This window comes from Lissotriton helveticus (assembly GCF_964261635.1).
Source record: "Lissotriton helveticus chromosome 1_1 unlocalized genomic scaffold, aLisHel1.1 SUPER_1_unloc_85, whole genome shotgun sequence".
NCBI lineage: Eukaryota > Metazoa > Chordata > Amphibia > Caudata > Salamandridae > Lissotriton > Lissotriton helveticus.
Window position 1 is genome coordinate 821184 of NW_027611731.1, and position 26251 is coordinate 847434.

Here is a 26251-nt window from a genome sequence, read left to right on the forward strand (position 1 = left end):
ATTGTAGTATGCTGATATGGTTGGGTTGGGTTGCGAACACGATCCACAAACTGGCATGTGGACACTCACTTCGGGATCCTTGCTGCCTGGCAGCTCCTGCCACCCAACGAGCAGGTCTTTTATAGCTGAGATGTGTGCGCCCTGCCAGGCTGTTCCAGTTGTGCTGGCATCACCGAGCTGCACTAGATGAGTGCAGACAATGGAGCAGACCACCCGAGGGAGCAACAAACCTGGAGGTTCATGGTGACAAAGAGTAATTCTTTTTAAGATTACTGTGAGGGTGTTACCAGTACTTCTTTAATGCAGTATTTTCATGGAAACCTTAAAAAAAGGTTAACACTTGCTACAGTATGATTGCGGGTACTAAAAAAGTAACATCTGATAGCACAGTAAGAAATATCACGTTCTCTCTTTTTGCAAATTATGCTCGACTGATCTTATACTCTGTACAGCACATCCTATAATTTGTGTAGCCTATTTTATATTTTGTTTAATTCTTTCTTTAAACTATTGGCTTTCCTATTCAAATTTGCTGTCTCTCACAGGCAGAGACGTCCTAGCACTGTAAAAATATACAAGTCACTATTCCCTAGTGCACCAACCAGGATTCAAATTAGCAACCCTCCAGTTTGAGATGAAGACATCAGAAATTATACCACTAAGCCCAGTGCCCCAGGCGATCTGAATGGCGTCTGAGTTGAGCCCATTTACGTAAACGCAGGCCATAGGCTGGGTGCTCAGCAGCTTCATACGTGATCTCAAACTCCCTGACATACCAAGCAGCCTAAAGCCGCCTAAACATCTCGATCATAAAAGGCTACTCCAGGGAGTCAAACGCCTTATCGGCATCAGCTGACTTCATGTTTGGGTTTACGTAATGCAGCACTGCGAATACTGCGAATACCGTCCGTAGATGAACCGCTGTGGATTTATGTGGGATAAATCGCAGCTCTACAGGGGAGACTATTTTCTCTAGTAGGAGGGATAGCCGAGTCGCATCACCTCAGGCAGAAATTTATTATCATTGTTGTGCAGTGACAGAGGGCCGTGGTGCAAGTTGCTTGTCTAGTCCTGAGCTCCTGGACACAGGCGTGAGGTATAGACCAGCTGTGAAGTGCGCCGGTTGATTTTAGAACCGAGGCACTTCACCAACGGATTTTCAGAGATTAGTCACGTTCTTTCTGTAGTCTAGCTAGATAGAAATAGTGCAATTTTCTGCCAGGCTTAGGCGCAGGTTAGAGCACTTCGGTGCGTCAATTAATTTAAAGTAAATAGGAAAAAAGAAATATAAAGAGAAGAATTAATACTTACCCATTGAATACTTCAGTTCCTGATTTCTTCGTTGCTTGGTTGACAGCGGAGGCTCCAGAAAGTTTCTAAGGGAGAAGTAAGAAGAATTCAGAAGATAAGAAAGTAAGGCAGAGAGTGAACGAACAAATGAGTGAAAAAGGATAAATGAAGCCACAGAGTTAAAGAGTGCTAAAATGTTGTTTATAATGCAGGTTACCAAAGAAAAAAATAGTTATATCGGAGAATAGATGAGGAGCAAAACCCATAGGAACTCTGGGTAAGGAAAGAGAGAGAGAGAGAGAGAGAGAGAGAGAGAGAGAGAGAGAGAGAGAGGGTTAGAAAGTGGAGAAGGAATTGAAGGAAATTAGTAATGGTGTGCTTTTATGTTACTGCGATTTCCACTCATGTTTGAAGAGAGAGAGGGAATAAGAAAGGCATAAAATGGAGTACGGAAGAAAGGAAGAAACAGAGTGGAAGAGCCAGAAGGTCAGGCAGTCTCTTCTCTGTCCTATTCCCCTTTCCTCCGGCTGGGTTCGCACGACAACTAATTAACTGTTCAGTTGGTGGCTGGGCTGTGGGAAAACCAATGGTGGAATTTGGAAACTCTCATCATTCTGCTCCTGGGACTGTTGGCACTGTGAGTAACCACGACCCTTGACAGAGTGAAGTGCCCACGTCAATACTCACCCGAGCAGAATGGCTAAAGGGTTCAATTAAAATAATGTAGGAAATATTCTTAAGGAGATTCAACAAGAGTTCATAGGAGTCAGGGAGAAAAATTAGGTAATCAAATTTGAAATGAAGGCCCAAATTTTCTTAACTCAGTGCTCGTTGTACTTCTTGTGGCGGCCCACTGTGTTCCCAGATGCACAATCTTGTATAGCTTTCATCTTGTTGTAGCTCAATGGAGACGCAGCTTCGTGGTCAATGCCCCTGGTCACCCAAGACTCACCAATTTTATATAACTTTGAGGAATTCAAGAAAGAGTTTTTGCCAATTTTTCATCATCGGAAGGAGGCACAGGCTACGGATAATGAATTACTGGAGTTGAGGCAAGGGAATCGAGAGCTTGTCACTTACCTGGCCCAATTTAACAAACTTGTTGTCGAAACTGAATGGCTGGAGGCCAAAAGGGCAACCTTGTTCTATCGGTGTTTGAAAGATGACTTAAAGGATGCTTTGTCACAGATCCCAAATTGCCCTACAGAAGTTTCAGCTTTGATTGATCTCGTTTTAGAGATAGACTATCGACAAACGGAAAGAGGGGGTGAAAGATTACATGAATTTTGGCCCAGTGTACCACACTTAGACCGGGTCAGAGCAGAGGTTGTAAAATCTGGTGATAATTAACATGGAGTCGAACCTATGCAAATTGGAACTATTAGAGGCCCCCTTTCCAAAGAAGAGAAAGAAAAGCATTGACAGAATAATCTATGGCTTTATTGTGGTATCAGTGGACATTTTGTAAAAAAGGAATGTCCCAAGAAGCCAAAAACCTTCAAGAAGGAAAACTCTCTGCACCACCAGTAGAAGGAGTTGGGCTGGTGGTTGCTAACAAGGATACAACTCCAATTTCTCATCAAGTGGCCAATACTCTACAATCTTCCGATCCGCACCTCATTCTGACGATGACCCTAAGATCTTGAGACAGAGTTCTTTCAGGAGTGGCCGTGATGCTGGACTCCGGTGCTACAGGGAACTTTTGTCACCTCAAATATGCCTCGAAAATTGGTCTGAGGCATTACCTAAAAATAGAAGTAAGGCAGTTAGTGCTGTTGAGGGTATGAGGGTACAAATGCATCTTCTGGCCCAATAACCAGTCACGCACAAGTTGTGGAACTTGTCTCTGTCGAAGGTAAAAAGGAATAGATTCAATTTACCTTGATCTATGCTCCGCAGTTTGGAATCATCCTGGATTTGCCTTGGTTAACTGAACACAACCCAACAATTAACTGGAGTGAACAAACCGTGAAGTTTAACTCAAGTTATTGTTAGAAGAATTGCTTCGGAGAAAAGCAGAAAGAGTAAGATGGAAATCCAGCAGCTTTATTATGCGAGCAAAAGATGATGGTGTGTGAGGTGCAAACTGTGAGTCTTCCGGTAGAATATCAAGAGTTTGCTGAAGTTTTCAGTGAATTGGAATCAAAGAAGTTGCCCTCACATCGGTCGTATGACTGCAAAATTCGATTTGGAACCTTGATCTAACCTTCCTTGCAGCCAAATGTATGCGCTTACTGAAGCTGAAAACCAGCATCTTAAAGATTGCATTCAGAAATACTTAGAAAACGGGTTCATACGACAATCACAGTCCCCCGTTACTTCACTATTATTTTTCGTTCCGAAACGTGATGGAGATCTGAAAACGTGTATGGATTATTGTGCCTTGAACAAGATTACAATAAAGAATCGTTATGCTCTTCCCCTGATTTCAGTCCTTCTAGATCAACTAAAAGATGCCAAAATCTTCATGAAGTTAGATTTACAGGGGGTGTGCCATTTAATTTGAATGAGAAGTGGAGACGAATGGAAAACAGCATTCATAAAAAAGTATGGTTTATATGAGTACCAAGTGATGCCCTACAGTTTGAGCAACGCTCCTACAGCGTTCCAGTACTTAATTAATTATGTCCTGAAGGAGTTCATTGATCAATGCACGATTGTTTACATCGAAAACATTTTCATTTATTTCTCATCAGAAGAAGATCAGCAACAGGTCAAAAGAGTATTGCATTGCCTGAAGGAAAGCGAGCTTTACGTAAAACTTAAAAAGTGCGCTTTTGGAGTGAAACCTGTGGATTTCTTGGGATTTGTAATTGCTCCAGAAGGTCTTACCATGGATGCTAAAATGAATAAGGCATCCTTAAATCGGCCTCCTCCAACCTCTGTGAATGAAATTCAGAGGTTAATCGGGTTTGGAAATTTCTATCGCAGATTCATTCAAGAATTTTCCCTGCCGGTACCTCCAATTACTAAATTGCTACAGAAAGGAGTACCTTTTTAATGGTCTGCCGAGGCAGAAGATGCTTTCCAGTTCCTGAAGAAGAGTTTTGTCCACTGCGCCAATTCTGCTGCATGCGGATCCTACGCAACCGTTTTACCTGGAGACTGATCCTTCTAAACAGGCCATCGGAGAGGTACTTTCACAGAGACATTATGAGACCGAACAGTTGCATCCGGTGGCATATTACTCTAGAGAATTGCAACCAGCGGAAATAACTGATACTATTTCGGATAAAGAACTCCTCACTTTCAGAGATGCCTTCCAAGAATGGCGACATTACCTTCTCAGAGCAAAACGTGGTGACGGTATTCACCAATCACTGGAATCTTCAGTTTCTGAAGTGTACCAGAATGCTCACACCATGCCAACTTAGGGGGTCCCTGAGTTTGGCCAATTATGACTTTGTAATAATTATCGGCTGGGAAGAAATAATGGGAAGGTAGATGCCTTGTCTCGCATTGACACAGATGGAAGAAAGAGTCCCATTAGAGATTGTTGGACTTAGCCCTTTATGCAGGGTCATCCATGAACTTTTTGCCTTCCTCCTGTATTTTGTCTGACCTGTTTTTATTGGTTTAATGACTCTGGGCACTTTACCACTGCTGATTAGTGCTAAAGTGCATATGCTCTCCCTATTATAAATTAATGTATTAATCAGTGGTTCCATGTTTGGCTATTTGGTGTATTTATCAGACCCTAGTCTAGTGTACTAAGTGTGCCCAGGGCGTGTAATTCCAAATGCTGCTGTTGGGCTTGCAGCACTGGTTGTGCCACCCACAGAAGCGGCCTTGTAAAATGTGTATAAGGTCTGCCATTGCAGAGCCTGTGTGCAGTGTGGTACTCTCATGTTGACTGGGAAAGTGCACCCACTTGCCAGTCCCTAAACCTTCCCCTTTCTTCATATCAGACAGCCCTAGGGTAGGCAGGGTGCATTGTCAGTATAAGGTAGGACAAGCCCTGATGTGTGTGGCATGTCCTAATAGTGAATTACAGCCATTTTCGTTTTATCACTATTGCAAGGCTACCTGTTTTCCATAGGCCAGAATGGGCTGTTAGAATTGTTACATTTTATAATCCTAACTGACTCAGAGAACATGGTAGAAATTCGAGTTTAGTATGCCTGAACTCAGAATAATAAAAATACATCTTTTGTGAAGTTGGTTTTAATCTTCTGTGCTTGCAAATACCACTTTTAGAAAGTAGGTATTTGCTTGCCTAACGTTTCAAGCCTGCCTCTCCTAGGTTGTGTATTCCTTTGTCTGATTTTGTGAGTGACAGTGCTGGGGGATTCTGAGAGACAGGATGAGTAACCGAGTGGTGAATAGAGAGATCTGCATCTAGATGGGAGGGAGGAATTGCACCTCAACTCTGAATAGGGCGGTGCCTGCCTTCCACAATGCTGACTCCACCTCCTGGGAAGCGGCTGATGTCCCTGCCCTGCACACTGAAAGAAGAGTAGGAGTCCTGTAAACAAAGTGCTCCAGGACTGTACTTGCCTTCCACAATGCTGGCTCCCCTTCCTGTGGGGCGTCTGATGTGCATGCCCTGTACTGTGAAAGGAAAGGAGAAGTCTGGTAAACAGAGTGCTTCAGAACTGGTTTGGACTGGGCAGAGACCTCTCTCCCCTCAGAGAACAAAGGATTTTGGGGTATAAATATTGAGACCCTGATCCCATGAAATTAGATCACTTTGGACTACAAAAAAAACTTTTACTGAGGAGAGGAACCTGAAGAAACTGACAAGAGACTATTCCCAAGCTGAAGTGCTGCTTGGGGGATTGGCCTGCAGTGGTGGCCTTACTGCCAGAGGAAGGAGAAATAAACTCTGTGTACTTTGCTTTCAACTTGTGAAGGATCTCCAAGGGCTTGGAAAAGAGCTTGCCTCCTGCTGAAGTCTCAGGGACAACAGACTTCACCCCCAGCTCCCCAGAGTTCTTGTGGAAGTACCTGCTGCTGTTTTGGGCCTTCTGAGGAACTGCGTGTCGCAAGGAGCTGGAAGCAACTCTCAATGAGAAGAGGCGTGTCGCAGTCGCTGTGCCTGCCGTCGCAACTCCGAAGGAGGGTGTCAGCGCTGGAACTGTCGCACTGCACCGCATCGGAGAGAAGCGTGTGGCAACAAAGAGGAAGCGTGTCGCCGTCGCTGCTGCTACCGTCTCAACTCCGAAGGAGGGTGTCACCACTGTAGTTGTCGCTTTGAACCGCATCAGGAGAAGAATCTCGCAACAAGGTCGGAGCATGTCGCCGTCGCTGTGCCTGCCGTCGCAACTCCGAAAGAGGGTGTCGCCGCTGGAACTGTCATATTGCACCGCATCGACCAAGAGCACCTCGCATCCCCCGAGAAGCGTGCCACGGTTGGAGCTGCTGCCTGCGCATCTTGGATGTTGCCGCTGTACTTGTCGCATCGTCTGGAAGCTCCACGCATCGTGGGTGAAGAGCGTCACCGCTGGAGCTGCTGCCGTCGCTTCTTGGATGTTGCCGCTGTAGTCCACGCATCGAACCGAGATCTTCTCGCATCCCCAAGAAGCATGCCGCATCTGGAAGATCTTCATGTCTTTATTTCTTTGCACCTGAACTTTGCCGCATTTCCCATCGCTGCGACATTGCTTTTCGTGGAAGCGCAACGCAACCTAAGGTACATTGACGCAGAGTTTCTCATCTAAGAACTGAACTGAACTAAGCTTAAATCTACCATCTTAAAGTAATCATAGTGTGTATTTTTTTGTTTATGTTCTTGTGGTAACACTATATAAAGTCTACTTTTTTTATATAAACCATGTGTGGTGTCCATTTGTAGTGTTGTCACTGGGTTACTGTATGTGGTCACAACTGCTTAACTTCCAATGCCTCAGAAATAAGCCTTTACTGCTTGTGCCAAGCTACCTAGAGGGTGATCAGGGGTTATTTTAGGAGTGTAATCCCCTTGTACTGACTAGAGGAGAGGGTCCCTCACAAGTACCTACCTGTGCCAACCAGAGACCTCCAGATCTAACAAAGATCAAAAGATAATTCTTGAAACTTAGATCGTTGGAGCCACTAGTGAGAAAACTGTCGTAGACAGGGTCAATGAAGCCTTAACTTCTGAAGAAATGCGGACCTGGGCAGAGAAGGAGTCAACTCAAGAAATTGTCGATGGATTACCGTTTCATTCCAAGGCCTTGTACTTACCAATCAAAGAACTTCAACAACAAGCATTGATCGACTGTCATGACAGTCCATTGGCTTGTCACCCTGGAATCCATCACACAGAGGAGTTGTTAAGGAGACAGTTTTGGTGGCCAGGGTTGTCCAAAGATGTTTGAGTTTATGTGGAAGTCTGTGAGATTTGTGCAATGGGGAAGACAGATAAGTTGGCTCCTCGGGGTTTATTGAGACCTTTGCCTACCCCTCCATTTTCCTGGCACACTGTGACTATGGATTTGATTGTTGAATTGCCTTCTAGTCAGGGATTCAGTTCAGTATTAGTCATAGAAGAAGCCTTCTAAAAAATGGAGCATTGTGTTGCCCAGAAAGGGAAGTCAACTGCAAAACAAATAGCCACACAATTCAATCAAAGTGTTATTAAGATACATGGCATTCCAAAGGTATTGATCACAGATCTGGATCTCAATTTCTATCCTATTTTTGGAAGGCTTACACAAGGGGTTTGGGAATTGAGACACGTTATTCAATGAGTTTTCATCCACAAACAGATGGTCAAACTGAAAGGGCCAATCAAGAGTTAGAAAAGTATCTCATACTGTTTCTCTTGGATCAAGAGGGAGAGTGGCTTGATCTCCTTTGGACCGCAGAGTTTGCACATAATAATGCTAAGAATGCCTTTACTGTTTTTTCCCCTTTCTACTTGAATTATGGAAGGCATCCAAATTCTGTGGTTTCCTCTAAAGAAGTGTCGGTGCCTGCAGCACAAAACTTTGTACAACATCTTATCAAGGTACACAAGTCTGCCACCAAGAACTTAATGAAAGCTAAGGAACGCTACAAGCAAAGTGCAGATAAAAAAAGAAGACCTGAACTAGATTTGAGTACAGGGGACAGGGTTTGGTTAAGCACAAGAACCTAAAGCTTAAAGGAAATAGAAAGTTTCAAACCCGATTTATAGGTCCATTTCTTGTGGAGCAAGTAGTGAATCCAATGACTTTCAGACTAAAACTACCACCACATCTAAAAATACACCCAGTGTTTCATGTTTCTCACCTTAAAAAGGTTTCACCTCATCTGAAAGAATTGAGAAACTGAGAACCTATTTTAGTGGAAAGACGAGAAGAATTTGAAGTTAAAAGAATCCTAGTTTCAAAGCCCATTAGAGGGAAAATGTTCTATCTTGTAGACTCGAAGGGTTTTGGCCCAGAGGATAGGTTGTGGGTGGAACAATCATATGTTCATGCTCCCTGATTAACTAAGATTTTTCACTCGTAAACTCCTCACAAACCTCAGCCCGGAGGCTTAACCATGCGAGGGGGTACAGTCAGGGTTCAGGAAAAAGGAATCAAAGCTCTTCTTTGTCCCGTAGTATCTGCAATTGAACCGGCTTTGCAAAGATCACCCGCTCGCAAAAGGTCGCGGGTGATTATACTGCGGAACCGGGCATTCTCCCCTGTACTACCAACAGGGAGGACCGAGGTGGAAGTTGCCGGTTTAGTCCTGTTGTACTGGACACAGGCACGAGTTCTAGACAAGCTGTGAAGTGCGCCGGTTGATTTTAGAACCATACACTCATCAACGGATTTTCTGTAGCCTAGTTAGATAGAAAAAGTGCAGTTTTGTGCCAGGCTTAGGTGCAGGTTAGAGCGCTTCGGTGTGTCGGTTAGTTAGGTAATTTAGAACTAGAGAGAAATACCAATTTAAAGTAAATAGAAAAAAATATATAAGGAGAAGAATTAATACTTACCCATTGAATACTTCAGTTCCTGATTTCTTCGTAGCTTGGTTGACTGCGGAAGCTCCAGAAGGTTTCTAAGAGAGAAGTAAGAAGAATTCAGAAGATAAGAAAGTAAGGCAAAGAGGGAAAGAATGAAGGAGTGAAAAACAATAAATTAACTCACAGGGTGAAAGGATGCTAAAATGTTGTTTATAATGCAGGTTACCAAAGAATAAAATACTTATATTGTAGAATAGAAGAGGAGCAAAAGCCATAGGCACTCCGGGTAAGGAAATAAAGAGAGAGAGAAAGAAAGTGGAGAAGGAATTGAAGGAAATTAGTAATGGTGTGCTTTTCTTTCACAGCAATTTCCACTCATGCTTAAAGATGGAGAGGGAGTAAGAAAGGAATAAAACGGAGTAAGGCAGAAAAGAAGAAGTAGAGTGGAAGAGCCAGAAGGTAAACTTGTAAACTTGCAGATTTATATAGCGCAATTGCTGCACGGAGGCGTCCAAGCGCTACGATAACCAGGACCTACTGTTGAGCAGAGGGAGGAAGAGCGGCAGTTAGTGGGGGGCTGTAAACAAAAAGGTCTTTAGTTGTTTACGAAACACGTTGAGGTTCGGGTTGGCTCTGAGATGGAGTGGCAGAGTATTCCAGATCTTGGAGGCATTGTATGCAAACGTCCTTCCGCCAGATCTGGATCTTTTTATTCTTGGTACCACTGCCAAGAAGGTCTGACCGGAACGGAGACTGCGGTTAGGGGTATAATGAGTGACCAGATCTCGGGTGATGCTGGGGCCTGTGTCCCAGAAGGCTTGACGGGCTATGCATAGTGCTTTAAACAGAACTCTCTGCCGAACCGGTAGCCAATGAAGGCTAGCCAGTCCAGCCCTCACTGAGTGTCTACGGGGGATTTTGAGCAGTAGGCGCGCTGCGCAATTCTGCACAATCTGCAGCCTACGAAGGGTGTACTCTGGGGCGCCGAGGTAGAGTACATTATTGAAATCAAGGCGTGAGTGTATGAGACCTTGTATAGCCACCTGTTTTGCTTCCATAGGAAGGAGGGGGGATATTTTATTTAGCATCCTCATGATGCCGAAACAGGTAGCTGAAAGTTTTGTGGCTTGAACATTGAAGGACAGAGATCTGTCCAGCCACACTCCGAGGCTCTTAATGTTATTTTTGGGGGGTGGTGGGGGGCCTAGACAGGGGGGGGCACAGGGTGGGAGGGAGGCCACAATCAAAAAGGCCAAGGAGCATCAGCTCTGTTTTGTCCCCATTCAACTTAAGGGATGATGAAGACATCCAGGTCTTCACTTCCTCCAGGCATTCTCTAAGCCCTCCTGGCGGAGGTCGGTTTGCCTCCTGCGCCAGTGAGACCACCAGCTGCGTGTCGTTAGCATAGAAGGTCAGGCAGTCTCTTCTCTGTCTCATTACCCTTTCCCCCGGCTGGGTTCGCATGGCCACTAGTTAACTCTTCAGTTGGTGGCTGTGGGAAAACCAGGGGTGGAATTTGAAAAATCTCATCGTTCTGCTCCTAGGAGTGTCTACACTGTCAGCAAACACAACCCTTGACAACAGGCCTCAACTCCTCTGTACCCCCTGGACAGGCCTCACCTCCTTTGCAACCCCTGGACTGGCTTCACCTCCTCTGCACCCCTGGACAGGACTCACCTCCTCTGCACCCCTAGACAGGCCTCTCCTCCTCTGCACCCCTAGACAGGCCTCATCTCCTCTGCACCCCTTTGGACAGGACTCACCTCCTCTGCAACACCTTGGACAGGCTCACCTCCTCTGTACCCCTTGACAGGCCTCATCTCCTCTGCACCCCTAGACAGGCCTCATCTCCTCTGCACCCCTGGACAGGCCTCATCTCCTCTGCACCCCTGGACAGGCCTCTCCTCCTCTGCACCCCTAGACAGGCCTCATCTCCTCTGCACCCCTGGACAGGCCTCTCCTCCTCTGCACCCATGGACAGGCCTCGCATCCTATGCCCCCTGGACAGGCCTCACCTCTTCTGCATGCTTGGACAGGCCTCGCCTCCTCTGCCCCATGGACAGGTCTCACCTCCACTGCACCCCTGGACAGGCTTCTTGGTGAAGGATTCCCATTAAGGACAGAGGAGCCCAGAGTTCAATCCACCCCATCCAGCGCCTCTGACTCCGCCCTGAGTCTCGGCGCGCTATGCACAGGCCCCGAAGAAAGACACTGCTCCCCTGGACAGGCCTCTCCTCCTCTGCTGCACCCCTGGACAGGCCTCACCTCTTATGCACCACTGGACAGGCCTCAGCTCCGCTAGACAGGTCTTTCCTTGCCTGACCCCCTAGACAGATCTCGCCTCCTCTGCACCCCTGGACAGGCCTAACCTCTCATGCAGCCCTGGGCAGGCCCCTCCTCCTCAGCACCCCTGGACAGGCCTCTGCTCCTCTGGACAAACCTCTCCTCGTCTGACCCACTGGACAGGCCTCTCCTCTTCTGCACCCTTAGACGGGCCTCTCCTCGTCTGACCCCCTGGACCGGCCTCTCCTCCTCTGCACCCTGGACAGGCCTCTCCTCCTCTGCTACCCTGGGCAGGCCTCAGCTGCTCTGTACCCAAGGACAGGTCTCACCTCATCTGCACCGCTGGACAGGTCTCTCCTCCTCTGCCCCCCTGGACAGGCATCCCCTCCTCTGCCCTCTGGACAGGCATCTCCTCCTCTGCACCCCTGGACAGGCCTCACCTCCTCTGCCCCCTGGACAGGCCTCACCTCCTCTGCACTCCTGGACAGGAATTCATCCTCTACTCCTCTGCACCCCTGAACAGGCCTCACCACCTCTGCACCCCTGGACAGGTCTCTCCTCCTCTGCCGCTCCTCTGGACAGGCCTCACCTCCTCTGTACCTCTGGACAGGCCTCTCCTCCTCTGCACCCCTCCTCTGGACATGCCTCAATTCCTCTGCTCCTCCTCTGGACAGGCCTCACCTCCTCTCCTCCTCTGGACAGGCATCTCCCCCTCTGCCCCTCCTCTGGACAGGCCTCTTGGTGAAGGATTCTCAGTAATGGACAGGCCTCTACTCCTCTCCTCCTCTGGACAGGCCTCTCCTCCTCTGCACCCCTGGACAGGCCTCCCCTCCTCTGCACCCCTGGACAGGCCTCACCTCCTCTGCCCCCTGGACAGGCCTCTCCTCCTCTGCCACCCTGGACAGGCCTCGCCTCCTCTGACCCCTGGACAGTCCTCACCTCCTCTTATCCCTGGACAGGCATTTCCTCCTCTGCACCTCTGGACAGGCCTCACCTCCACTGCACCCCTGGACAGGCCTCTCCTTCTCTGCCCCCTGGACAGGCCTCTCCTCCTCTGCCCCCCTGGACAGGCCTCTCCTCCTCTGCCCCCTGGACAGGCCTCTCCTCCTCTGCCCCCTGGACAGGCCTCTCCTCCTCTCCTCCTCTGGACAGGCCTCTCCTCCTCTGCACTCCTGGACATGCCTCACCTCCTCTGCCCCCTCGACAGGCCTCACCTCCTGTGCACACCTGCACATGGCCCGAAGAGAGACACTGCTCCCCTGGACAGGCCTCACCTCCTCTGACCCCCTGGATAGGCCTCGCCTCCTCTGCACTCCTGGACAGGCCTCTCCTCCTCTGCACCCCTGGACAGGCATCACCTCCTCTGCACCCCTGGACAGGCCTCTACTCCTCTGCACCCCTGAACAGGCCTCACCACCTCTGCACCCCTGGACAGGTCTCTCCTCCTCTGCCGCTCCTCTGGACAGGCCTCACCTCCTCTGTACCTCTGGACAGGCCTCTCCTCCTCTGCACCCCTCCTCTGGACATGCCTCAATTCCTCTGCTCCTCCTCTGGACAGGCCTCACCTCCTCTCCTCCTCTGGACAGGCATCTCCCCCTCTGCCCCTCCTCTGGACAGGCCTCTTGGTGAAGGATTCTCAGTAATGACAGAGGAGCCCAGAGTTCATTCCACCCCATCCAGCGCCTCTGACTCCGCCCTGAGCCTTGGTGCGCTATGCACAGGCCCCGAAGAGAGACACTGCTCCCCTGGACAGGCCTCTCCCCCTCTGCCCCTCCTCTGGACAGGCCTCACCTCCTCTGCTCCTCTGGACAGGCCTCACCCCCTCTGCCCCCTGTGGACCGGCCTCTCCTCCTCTGCACCCTCTGGACAGGCCTCTCCTCCTCCGCACCCCTGGACAGGCCTCTCCTCCTCTTCACCCCTGGACAGGCCTCACCTCCTCTGCACCCTGGACAGGCCTCACCTCCTCTGCACCACTGGACAGGCCTCACCTCCTCTGTACCACTGGACAGGCCTCTCCTCCTCTGCCCCTCCTCTGGACAGGCCTCTCCTCCTCTGCCCCTCCTCTGGACTGGCCTCTCCTCCTCTGCCCCTCCTCTGGACAGGCCTCTCGGTGAAGGATTCTCATTCAGGACAGAGGAGCCCAGAGTTCATTCCACCCCATCCAGCGCCTCTGACTCCGCCCTGAGCCTCGGTGCGCTATGCACAGGCCCTGAAGAGAGACACTGCTCCCCTGGACAGGCCTCTCCTCCTCTGCCCCTCCTCTGGACAGGCCTCTCGGTGAAGGATTCTCATTAAGGACAGAGCCTCTGACTCAGCCCTGAGCCTCAGGGCACTATGCACAGGCCCCGAAGAGAGACACTGCTCCCCTGGACCTGCCCAGAGGCGCCCTCTGGGGGCAGGACTGTGGCTTGGACCGAGGCGCTTTAATCCCACTCCCCAGAATCGAGGCGCTACACACGAGGCATGTGTTTTTTCCGACCTCAGAATGAGAGAAATGAGGGAAATGTCCTGATCCATTTCGCATCTTTCAGCCCCTTTAATGTATCGAATAGCGTCACTTGACAAGGTGAACCTATAATCATTTTGCATTTTTCACCCCACCCCTCCCCCACTCAGACAGGAGTAAGAGTTAATACATCACCTACTTCCCAAAGTTCTTTACATTATTTCATGTAAGGCAATAAACTGCTTCCATCTCAAATTTCGAATGACAATAGAATTTACTACAAAAGACTAAAATAATCCTGGAAAAGAAGATTTATCCTAATGTGATTTGTGCAGATTCAATAAAGTGCAAATTCTTACTTCATCTTCATTCTCCACTTTGACTTTGAATCCAGACACGTAGAGGGTCCCAGATTTTCATACCTTTATTACACTGAATCCTCCCTTTTCGCCTATATATGGCTGTTTCTAGACATTGCTAACTACCTACCAAGTCATTGTTGATAAGTCGGTGCATTAGCATCCACCCAGGCAGCGGCAATACACATTCGTAAAACCGCCATAGAAATAAAAATCAGTTCATGCCTTGCCCTACGCCGATTAGTCTCAAAAGTCCCGAGCAGGATTACACACTCAGGGTCTGATTCTGATGCGGGTTGGAAATGCTTCCCGACCGAATCGGGTTGGAAATGGTTTCTGACCCACTCGGATCGGGAGAGTCCGACCGACCAAGTACGATGCATCCGGATGCCTCCAGATACGATTTGGTTGGACTGGGAGCACATGTTCCTAACCGCATTATAATTGGGCACTGGGTCACTCCCGATACTTTTTGGAAGGAGCAAATGTCATTAGGAGGCCTTCCTAACCGCATCAGAATCAGGCCCTGGGTGGGAATGCTTTCCAACCCGCATCAGAATCAGCCCCTATGTGTTATTTCAGTTTTTAACACCTCTGATAAACACTTTGTGATATCTTTATAACATTTCTGCAAAACCTGACATGATGCAAAAATATGAACACTCTCTGCATTACAGACTGCACAGCGAGGACAACATGTTCCCTTCCCTCAACCCCATTTCGAGATTTTGTCAGGTGTATCATACAAAAAGAAACACTTTCTATAAAACTGTGCCTGTGACCTAGCTGATATCAAAACCGTATGCAATAACTCATGAGCATAAAAAATGTCTCGTCGGACACTCCTACCTTCACCTTTCATTTTTTGGAGGTTTTTCCATATCATCTGGGAGGGCTGCTTACTTTATTTTGGATTATCCTTTCAATAATTTAAACTTTCCCAAATGTAACCTGTCCCCCTGCTTTCTGTTCAAGAAGATCTCTAATTTGAAGAAATTTTTAAAATTCCCACCAATTCAAAGTAAAATCTTCTTTCAGTTCTTCGAAGGATCGAAGACCAGTTTGGGAAAAGAAACAGCCAATTCTTTTTACTCCTGCTCTCTTCCATTTTCCCATACAATACTTCTTGGAGTGTAAAATTATTATTTAAGGCTGTGTGGAATGATAATCTACCAATGCCACATGCTCTCCGTGAAGCACTCCATGCTTTAAAAACACTAAAGATGGTTTTGAGCCGGACTGTCTTGCAGTAGCTGTCATGCAACTGATGCCACAGACAGCCACTGGTTTCTTTCCTTAATATAAGTTTAAAGGGGGAGGGGATCTTATCCATCTGCCCATTGTCCATCATCATTCTTTAGCTCACTCCATCACCCCAGTGCAGACATGGCCATATGCAAATCAGTCTGACCTTGTGCCTCATGGGAACAGTCCAGCCCGAACTGCCAAGCCATGTGTTCCCTGGACCGGAAGCAAGCATCCTAGGACCAGTTTCTGGTTAATGATCCGTCATCAGCCAGGCTAGCTTGAATTCAGTGGCAAAGTGAGCACGGGACCCACGTCTGGACATACTCTGCCAACTTAGGGCCAACAAAACGATACTAAAGGGGAAGATGGACGGAGTGTTGAACATTGCAAGCACTCACCCCCAGTCAACTGATCTGGGTTTAATCCAACATCATTCTTTAGCTCACTCCGCCACCCCAGTTCAGACATGGCCATATGCCCTGAAGGCATGCCAAAGGCAAGTCAGTCTGCATGGACGATGCCCAGTGACAGGAACCCTGGTCTTGTCCATTCCCACTACTACCTACTGCGACCCTCCGCCACCCTTCCACATGCTGGTGCCTCACCTCCCCACATAACATCGAGGGAGCCTTCTTTTGCACTTCCTGCAAGTTTTCACCCACACCCAACATTCACCGCCTCCGCACCAGCAGCAACCAACACCCCACTCTCTCACACACACAGTCTCGCAACTAGTCACACAACACTCCGCACTCGAATGCAAGTTAATCAACATCCGCTCACTCACCAACCAAGCCACAAAGATCTGGGACCTACTGCACAACAAAACACTGACCTACTTTTCCTCACAGAACCCTGGCTAACCCTGCATCAGCACCTGGCATCTCCACAGCCACACCCCCCCAGGTGTAAGATCACCAGGCAAGACAGACTTCACAAGCTCAGAGGCGGAATCACCATCATCCACAAGAACTCCATTCCAGACACAACATCACAGCCAACTTCACCCTAAGCGGCATTTTCATCTGCAGACCACCAGGACCGCACACAAACTTCACTGGTTCCATAACGGACAGACCAAGCCCTCATCAAGTTCAGCATCCTGGTCCAACACACACAACCCCACCGGACCAGCCCGCAAAAACAAGAACAGCCTCACTGACAAGGATTGGAACAGTGCTCCCACTTACAATTACTACTCCAGGAAATGATCGGAGTAACCCCTTCTTTCCTGAGCTCCCGCGATAAACAGGATTACTCAGTTTTGTTGACGGAGTTTGTTGGCCAACGTTTCTTCAGCTGAGCTCTTTGGTGGTGAGTACGCTCACACTGTGAGTGATCCAGCCTTCACTTGGGACAGAGAGGATGCCCCCCTAGTGAGGGCTGAGAGAGTCAGAGAGAGCTGATTCCTTGGCGTTTCAAGCCTCGTCATAGTTTTGGTTCTTACTCGAAGTAAGAGACTAAATGTAACCTAATTTCTTGTGCTACCACTAAAGATCATTATTAGTCGAAACAATTCCAGGGAAGGCAGCTCCATAGAGACAAATCCGTTTGACTGAGGAGTAAAGAACATGATTCATGAATATTATTGTTCAGTTCATATAACTATCTTTCGCAGCCAGATGACTTAACCTGGGGCATTGAAATATTGAAGAAGAGGGAGAGAAATGTTTAATGAAACTCTTTGCGGAATGTATCCTTGTAGCAGTGTCTAGAATCGGGTGCAGCTAAGGTGTTAAAAGGTTAGCGTTGAACAAGTGACTTCACCTTATCACCTTTATCTTACAGCCTAAGTTTAAGAGAGCCAGTATAGAGCAGAAACCCTTGAAAAAGCAGAATAGAGAGAGAGAGAGAGTTGTTCTAAGTTCACCAAACAGGGTAAAAAACCTAATCCTTCAAAAGCGGGGGAAGTTTTATGGGGAACTCAAAACTCAAGTTCCATCTGAATATTATGTGTGTTCTCTTTTTGAAATCTCGCTCCTCGCAGTTCCTATCTCCTAAACCCCTTTCCCTTGCCTGGCCACTCCAATACTCTGCGCTAATACAGCATTCAGAGTTGGTGGTGCCTAGGGGTGGATCTCTCGATCTTACTACAGACCCCGAGGAAGAACTGATTGAGAGAAAGACACCACTGTCCTCCCACTGCTGAAGAAACCCCCTCAAACCCGTAAACGCTCACCAACCACAGGCCGATCCCCCTGCTACCATTCTCGGTTTACGTCCTGGAGAAAATGGTCAACAGACACTTTGTAGAATACCTCAAGGACCACGAGCTCCTCAAAACTACTCAGTCTGGTTTGAGCCCCAACCACAGCTGGGAAACTGTCCACATCCCCGCCATGGATGACATCCGCATGACTCTGGACACAAGAGACATGGTGATCTCATTCTCCTGGTCCTCTCTGTAGAGTTTGAGACAGTCTCCCACCCCATCAATCAATCAATCAATCAATCATGCCATTTGTATAGCGCACTACTCACCCGGGAGGGTCTCAAGGCGCTTGGGGGAGGGGTATGCTACTGCTCGAACAGCCAGGTCTTGAGTTGTTTCCTGAAGGCGAGATGGTCCTGGGTCAGCCGAAGGTGGATGGGGAGGGAGTTCCAAGTCTTGGCAGCCAGGTAAGAGAAGGATCTTCCTCCGGCGGTGGCTCTTCGGATGCGTGGTACGGCTGCGAGGGCGAGGCTGGTGGACCGTAGCTGGCGGGTGGGCGTGTAGAAGGTCAGGCGGTCGTTGAGGTACTTGGGGCCCAGGTCGTGGAGAGACTTGTGTGCGTGGGTGAGGAGCCGGAACGTGATCCTCTTGTCGACGGGGAGCCAGTGCAGGTTCCTCAGGTGGCTGGAGATGTGGCTGCGTCGGGGGACATCCAGGATGAGTCGGGCGGAGGCGCTCTGGATGCGCTGGAGTCTTTTCTGTAGCTTGGCTGTGGTTCCGGCGTAGAGGGCGTTTCCGTAGTCCAGTCGGCTGGTGACGAGTGCCTGGGTGACAGTCTTCCTGGTCTCGGTCGGGATCCAGCGGAAGATCTTGCGAAGCATACGCAGGGTGTTGAAGCACGATGAGGAGACGGCGTTGACTTGTCTGGTCATCGAGAGGGAGGGGTCCAGGATGAAGCCCAGGTTGCGTGCGTGGTCGGTTGGCTTGGGTGCGGTGCCCAGGGCTGGGGGCCACCAGGAGTCGTCCCAGGCGGAGGGCGAAGATCCCAGGATGAGGACTTCCGTCTTGTCCGAGTTCAGTTTCAGGCGGCTGTCCTTCATCCACTCGGCGACGTCTTTCATCCCTTCGTGTAGGCAGGTTCTGGCGGTGTCGGGGTCTCTGGTGAGGGAGAGGATCAGCTGGGTGTCGTCGGCGTAAGAGATGATGTTGAGGTTGTGCTGGCGGTCGATGGCTGCGAGAGGTTTCATGTAGATGTTGAAGAGGGTGGGGCTGAGTGAAGATCCTTGCGGGACGCCGCAGATGAATTTGGTGGCCTCGGAGCGAAACGGGGGGAGGCGGACTCTTTGTGTTCTTTCGGCGAGGAACGAGATGATCCACTCCAGTGCCTTCTCTTGGATACCGATGTTGCTGAGGCGCTGGACTAGGGTGCGGTGGCAGACCGTGTCGAACGCAGCGGAGAGGTCCAGGAGGATGAGGGCCACTGTTTCCCCCTTGTCGAGCATCCTTATCCAACGCCTCCAGATCAGAATCCAACGAGACGCACTCCAATGGATCTGCTTCTTCCTGACTGGAAGAACCAAGTCAGTCATCTTGTCACCGTACACGTTGCATGCCGGTGGCCTTGTCTGCTGAGTTCCACGCAGATCTTCCTGGAGCCCGACCCTCTTCAATGCATTCATGTTCCCTTTAGCTAGAATCATCCACTCTCATAACATCAACGCCCTCTCCTATCCTGACACACAACTGTCTCTCATGGCCAATACGCCCAGTACCCGGATGAAGTTTTATTCCTGTGTGACTGGAATTGCCCACTGGATGAAGATCAACTGTCTAAAACACTGACAGACTTAAACCGTGATCTTCGGGAAAAGCACATCAGCGTGGGACTCCACCTGGTGGCTACTAAAGATAGGACGAACATCTACCCTCACCACCCATGCCAAGAATGTCAGGATCGTATTAGACAGCAAACCTTGACCCGCCAGATCAACGCAATCACCTCAACATGCTTCAACTCCCTCCACATCCTCTGCAAGACCTTAACGTGGATCCTCACAGAATGCAAAAAGACCGTCACCCATGCACTCATAACGCGCAGACCGGCATACGGCAACGCCCTCGATGCCGGAATCAACAAAACCCTGCTACACAAACTCCAGACCAACCAGAACACCTCAGTCAGACTCGTCCTCTGAATCATATTCTAGTATGGGCACCCTCAAATTTAGAGATGTACAAATAACAGTTTTGTAAATTGGCCAGTGTGACAGAAATTCACAGATGAAAATGTTGTAACAAACAGCATTTTTGTCCTACTCATTTTCAATATTTTGTTATTTCAACACTCAACATCTTTGGGAAAATCTTGAGGGATGTACACATATAACCCCTTTCTGAATTCTGGATTTTGTCTACTTTCATAAATCTGCAGCTTTCCTGGATCCCCCCTGGGTTTCATAGTGGATTCCACCAAAAACTGGAAGAAAGTTGAGAGCACAAAAAATAGGCAAAATGGGCTACAACTGTTGTAAAAAAAATTGTTTTTGTCCCTACAAGCTGGGAAGATGGTGACCTTAGCACAGAAAATGTTCGATGATGACATTTATAGGAAAAAAACTTTCTCTGGAGCACTTTTTCCCTATTTTGCCTATTTTCTGGGTCCCCTCCAGGGGAATCCAAAAACCCTGGGTACCTTTACAATCCCCTGGATGTTAGACATAAGAGGGTGCCAAATTTGCCATGGGTACCTTTTGTGAAAAAAAGTTATGTACCCTAAGCACAAACTACCCAAAATACGTTAAAAGAAAGTGCTCAGCACGTGGGGGAGGGGAGAGAGAAGGGCCAGCATTTAAGGGGTCAATGTGAGCAGTTAACAAACATTTCAGGTAGATTTTTTTTCCAGAGCGAACAATTAGGGGAATTTTTCAGCACAAAACTACTAATCCAAACAAATCTGTGGTATTTGCACATTGGATCTTTCGTTAGTTGAAATGGTTCTTTAAACATGAAGCTCCTGGTTTGATCGGAGTCAATTACAGGGCAGAAGTTACACAACATTGTGAAGACAGAGGCAACCCTGAGCACAGGGGGGCAGTAACATGTGTTGTACATGCACATGCAGTGTATGCCTTTGAAATGTTTTATTCATGGGTGAACTTTGGTCCTATAGATGCCGGTACTACGCTTTCCACTCCTACAGAGATGCAGCCGTTCCTACTCAGCCCCAAGGATATGATGGCCCGGAGGACCCTTTCACCCTTCCAGTTCATAAGATTGGTTTGTTGGTCACTTAGCCCCCACATACCTCAGAATGTCAGACAGGGTTCCCTAAAGTGGGATCACCTGATACCGTCCTGGCTCGGTACACACAGTATCCTGTATAGGTGGCTCAGACAGTATGTATTGCAGAACAAAGCAGGCAGAGCGGGTCGAGTGGGACCTGTACCACAGACACAGGGTTCCATACAAGCAATCTGTCCATGGACTATAAGCGCCACTACGGGCAAAGTGCCCGTAAAAAGCAACAAAACTGCCTTCTGGATCGCTTGCAACACCAACCAGAGGAGCAGCATTGTGGCGATGAGACGTCCCCTTGGAATGGTGCCATCTTCAGAGGCGTACAACACCTGGGAAAGTATCTACACTGCTACGCAAGGCATACCCTCATTGGTGGTACTACCTGATGTACTAAGGAAAGTACAAATGAGTACAAGGCTGCACCCTCCCTAGATCTAGGAATGAGATGAAGTATCAACCGTACTACCCATGGCACGCCGTCATTGGTGGTACTATCTGATGTACTAAGGAAAGTATAAATGAGCACAAGGCTGCACCCTCCCTAGATCTAGGAATGAGATGAAGTATCAACCGTACTACCCATGGCACGCCGTCATTGGCGGTACTACCTGATGTACTAATGCAAGAACAAATGAGTACAAGGCTGCACCCTCTGTAGATCTAGGAATGAGATGAGGTATCAACCGTACTACCCATGGCACGCCGTCATTGGTGGTACTACCTGATGTACTAAGGCAAGAACAAATGAGTACAAGGCTGCACCAGCCCTAGATCTAGGAATGAGATGAAGTATCAACCGTACTACCCATGGCACGCCGTCATGGGCGGTACTACCCGATGTACTAAGGCAAGAACAAATGAGTACAAGGCTGTACCCTCCCTAGATCTAGGAATGAGATGAAGTATCAACCGTACTACCCATGGCACGCCATCATGGGCGGTACTACCCGATGTACTAAGGCAAGAACAAATGAGTACTAGGCTGCACCCTCCCTCGATCTAGAATGAGATGAAGTATCAACCGTGCTGCTCATGGCACGCCATCATTGGTGGTACACCCGATGTACTAAGGCAAGAACAAATGAGTACAAGGCTGCACCAGCCCTAGATCTAGGAATGAGATGAAGTATCAACCGTACTACCCATGGCACGCCGTCATGGGCGGTACTACCCGATGTACTAAGGCAAGAACAAATGAGTACAAGGCTGTACCCTCCCTAGATCTAGGAATGAGATGAAGTATCAACCGTACTACCCATGGCACGCCATCATGGGCGGTACTACCCGATGTACTAAGGCAAGAACAAATGAGTACTAGGCTGCACCCTCCCTAGATCTATGAATGAGATGTAGTTTCAACCGTACGACCCATGGCACGCCGTCATGGGCGGTTCTACCTGATGTACTAAGGCAGAGGTCTTCAAACTGGGGGGCTCGCCCCCCTGGGGGTCCGTGGATGCATTCCCAGGGGGGCGCCAATGTCTCCGTAAAGACTTGTAAATCTTGTAAATAGAGATGGCCTGGAAGCGCGAACTTGTTTATTTGTCCTGTTTCTACGCTATCATTTGCATGCAGCCAAAGGCCATAAAAAAGCATGAGGACTGTGATTACAAGTGTAATGGCGAAGAGGTCCGTTACTAGCATGCCAGGAACAACATTTTTCTGTAGCTAGTTTGATGTGGTGTAACCATGTTAACTGCGTATAAAATAATGCACACACTTTGGATGAAAAACAAATGCTAATTATTCTGTGGGAAAGGATGAAATCTAAGCTGGTTAGTGCAATCACTTCAGCTTGGTGCAGTGGGGAATAGTGACTTTTGTTTTTATAGTGCTACAAGCTACCTGTCTTTGCCAGAAAGTACTGTGAATGTGTCAATGTTGTATAATTTAATTACACACAGCATGAGACAGGCTGCAGCAAAAGATTTAGGCCCAGATTTACAAAGACTTTGTATCAGGTTTGTGTTACTTTTTTTAACAGAAACTTGACGCAAAGTGTGTTGGTATTTACAATCCAGCGTTAATCCCGATTTGGCTTGGATTGTACCTAAACATTATGCAGGTCTGTGCAGCAACGCTCTTGGACCCAGATTTACTCATGCTTTGCAACAGGTTTGCTTTACTTTTGTAATGTAAACCTGATGCAGAGTGTTACACTGGGATTTACTATCCAAAGCAAGTCAGGAATGACATTGGATAGTTTGCATCAAAGGGGTGTTCCATTGTTAGCGCATGGGTGTCTTTACAAAAAAGACACTTGGGCTCATATTCCTTGATAGCAAATGGAACCATTGCTGCAGAGGGGACAATGTGAGGGAACAATTTTTTGTGTGAAAGGGATAGAGGGCCTATGTTAAGATTGGAGTGATGGCCAGGCATGGTGGGGAAGGGGTGAAAGAGGCACACAAGACAGACTACTACTACAGGAAAGAAGCTATCATTAGTGAAGCAAGTGGTGTTGCATTGGGGCTGATGAGTGTGTGAAGCTCACAACTCTCCCAATTTTGGGGAGCAGTGTTTGTTGATCATATTCTGTTTTTGGTTCAAGCATTTACTCTCTTATAAGTCTCATATTACTGTACATTAGGAGCTACAGAAAAAGTACCCCATAAACTGTCTCAAACCTCTGTGCTTCTCCCTGTGGTTCCAGCTCCTGCAGTTCTTTTCATAAATTTTTGAAAGGGGGGGCCCAAGTTCAAAATAGTTTGCTTAGGGGGCTCAGCGCAGCAAAGTTTGAAGACCTCTGTACTAAGGCAAGAACAGCCCGGAAAAAAAGACCACATCTCAGACCCGAGGTCCCCGGATAGAAGAGCCAAGCTCAGCCCCAGGGCCCCCAGATATAAGAGCCGAGCTCAGCCCCAGGGGCCCCGGATAGAAGAGCCCAGCTCAGCCCCAGGGGCCCCGGGATAGAAAAGCCTAGCTCAGCCCCAGGGCCCCCCCGGATAGAAGAGCCCAGCTCAGCCCCAGTTGCCCCCCGGATAGAAGAGCCCAGCTCAGCCCCAGGACCCTCGGATAGAAGAGCCCAGCTCAGCCCCAGGGGCCCCGGGATAGAAAAGCCTAGCTCAGCCCCAGGGGCCCCCCGGATAGAAGAGCCCAGCTCAGCCCCAGGGCCCCCAGATAGAAGAGTCCAGCTCAGCCCCAGGGGCCTCTGAATAGAAGGGCCCAGATCAGCCCCAGTGGCCCCCGGATAGAAAAGCCCAGCTCAGCTCAGCCCCAGGGCCCCCAGATAGAAGAGTCCAGCTCAGCCCCAGGGGCCTCCGGATAGAAGGGCCCAGATCAGCCCGAGGGGCCCCCGGATAGAAGAGCCCAGCTCAGCTCAGCCCCAGGGCCCCCCCCCTGATAGAAGTGCCCAGCTCAGCCCCCAGATAAAAGAGCCCAGCTCAGCCCCAGGGGCCCCCGGATAGAAGGGCCCTGCTCAGCCCCAGGGGCCCCGGATAGAAGAGCCCAGCTCAGCCCCAGGGGCCCCCCAGATAGAAGAGCCCAGCTCAGCCCCAGGGCCCCCAGATAGAAGAACCGAGCTCAGCCCCAGGGGCCCCCGGATAGAAGAGTCCAACTCAGCCCCAGGGGCCCGAGATAGAAGAGCTCACCTCCGCCCCAGGGGCCCCGGATAAAAGAGCGCAGCTCAGCCCCAAGGCCCCCGGATAGAAGAACCCAGCTCAGCCCCAGGGGCCCCCAGATAGAAGAGCCCAGCTCAGCCCCAGGGGCCTCGGGATAGAAGAGCCAAGCTCAGCACCAGGGGCCCCTGGATACAAGAGCCCAGCTCAACCCCAGGGGCCCCGGATAGAAGAGCCCAGCTCCACCTCAGGGACCTGGATAGAAGAGCCCAGCTCAGCCCCAGGGGCTCCGGATAGAAGAGCCCATCTCATCCCCAGGGCCCCGGATAGAAGAGCCTAGCTCAGCCCCAGAGGCGTCCGGATAGACGAGCCCATCTCAGCCCCAGGGGCCCCCGGATAGAAGAGCCCAGCTCAGCCCCAGGACCCCTGAATAGAAGAGCCCAGCTCAGCCCCAGGGCCCCCGGATAGAAGAGCCCAGCTCAGCCCACCAGGGCCCCTGGATAGAGGAGCCTAGCACAGCCCCAGAGGCCCCCAGATAGATAAGCCCAGCTTAACCCCAGGGGCCCCGGATAGAAGAGCCCACCTCAGCCCCGGGGTCCCCAGATATAAGAGCCGAGCTCAGCCCCAGGGCCCCCAGATAGAAGAGCCCAGCTCAGCCCCAGGGGCCCCCGGATAGAAGAGCCCAGCTCAGCCCCAGGGGCCCCCGGATAAAAGAGCCTAGCTCAGCCCCAGGGGCCCCCCGGATAGAAGAGCCCAGCTCAGCCCCAGGCCCCCGGATAGAAGAGCCCAGGTCAGCCCCAGGGGCCCCTGGATAGAAGAGCCCACCTCAGCCCCGGGGTCCCCAGATATAAGAGCCTAGCTCAGCTCCAGGGGCCCCCGGATAGAAGAGCCCAGCTCAGCCCCAGGGGCCTCCGGATAGAAGAGCCCAGCTCAGCCCCTGGGGCCCCAGATAGAAGAGCCCAGCTCAGCCCCAGGGGCCCCGGATAGAAGAGCCCAGCTCAGCCCCAGGACCCCCGGATAGAAGAGTCCAACTCAGCCCGGCTCCTGCAGAGATTCCCTCCAGGATTATTCAGTCTATTTCTACAAACACAGCAGAAGGTGCTGACAATCTCCTACCTGAGCAGAGACCTGTGCAGACGTGTCCAGGCTCTCTCCTCCTCCTGGGGGCCGGGGGGAGGGGCAGATCTGGGGTCTGAGGAGGGCAGATCAGGGGTCTGAGGGGGGATCTGCAGATGAAGGTAGCTGCTCACCAGACAGGGCTCCTTCCTCCTGAGAGAGAGGTAAGAAGTGATGTCAGCATTTGCTGCTGGTGCTGTCTCTGCCGCCGCTGACCCGGAAGAGGAAACCCTTCTCCTTTCATCCAATGTGCAGCTCAGCGGATTCATCAGCAGGCCCTCTGGTGGCCGCTGACGGAACCGCCGCCTCCAGCAGGGAAACAAGCATTGGCGCCTGTAAACACACAGACATGGGTGTTATGGGAAACAAGCATTGGCTCCTGTAAAGACACAGACATGGGTGTTATGGGAAACAAGCATTGGCTCCTGTAAACACACAGACATGGATGTTATGGGAAACAAGCATTGCCGCCTGTAAACACACAAACATGGGTGTTATGGGAAGCAAGCATTGGCACCTGTAAATACACAGACATGGGTGTTATGGGAAACAAGCATTGCTGCCTGTAAACACACAAACATGGGTGTTATTGGAAACAAGCATTGGCGCGGGCAAACACAAAGACATGGGTGTTATGGGAAACAA

The 26251-nt window shown here is 49.7% G+C and overlaps 1 long non-coding RNA gene across 1 annotated transcript; it reads right to left on the bottom strand.

Moving 5' to 3' along the window:
* Window positions 1-1311: 1311 nt before the first annotated feature.
* On the bottom strand, window positions 1312-25754 carry LOC144806553 (uncharacterized). Its single transcript, XR_013605831.1, has 3 exons — window positions 25607-25754; window positions 9179-9243; window positions 1312-1376 (listed from the first exon to the last, which is right to left on the bottom strand). It is a non-coding gene; the product is annotated as an uncharacterized LOC144806553 (long non-coding RNA).
* Window positions 25755-26251: the final 497 nt, after the last annotated feature.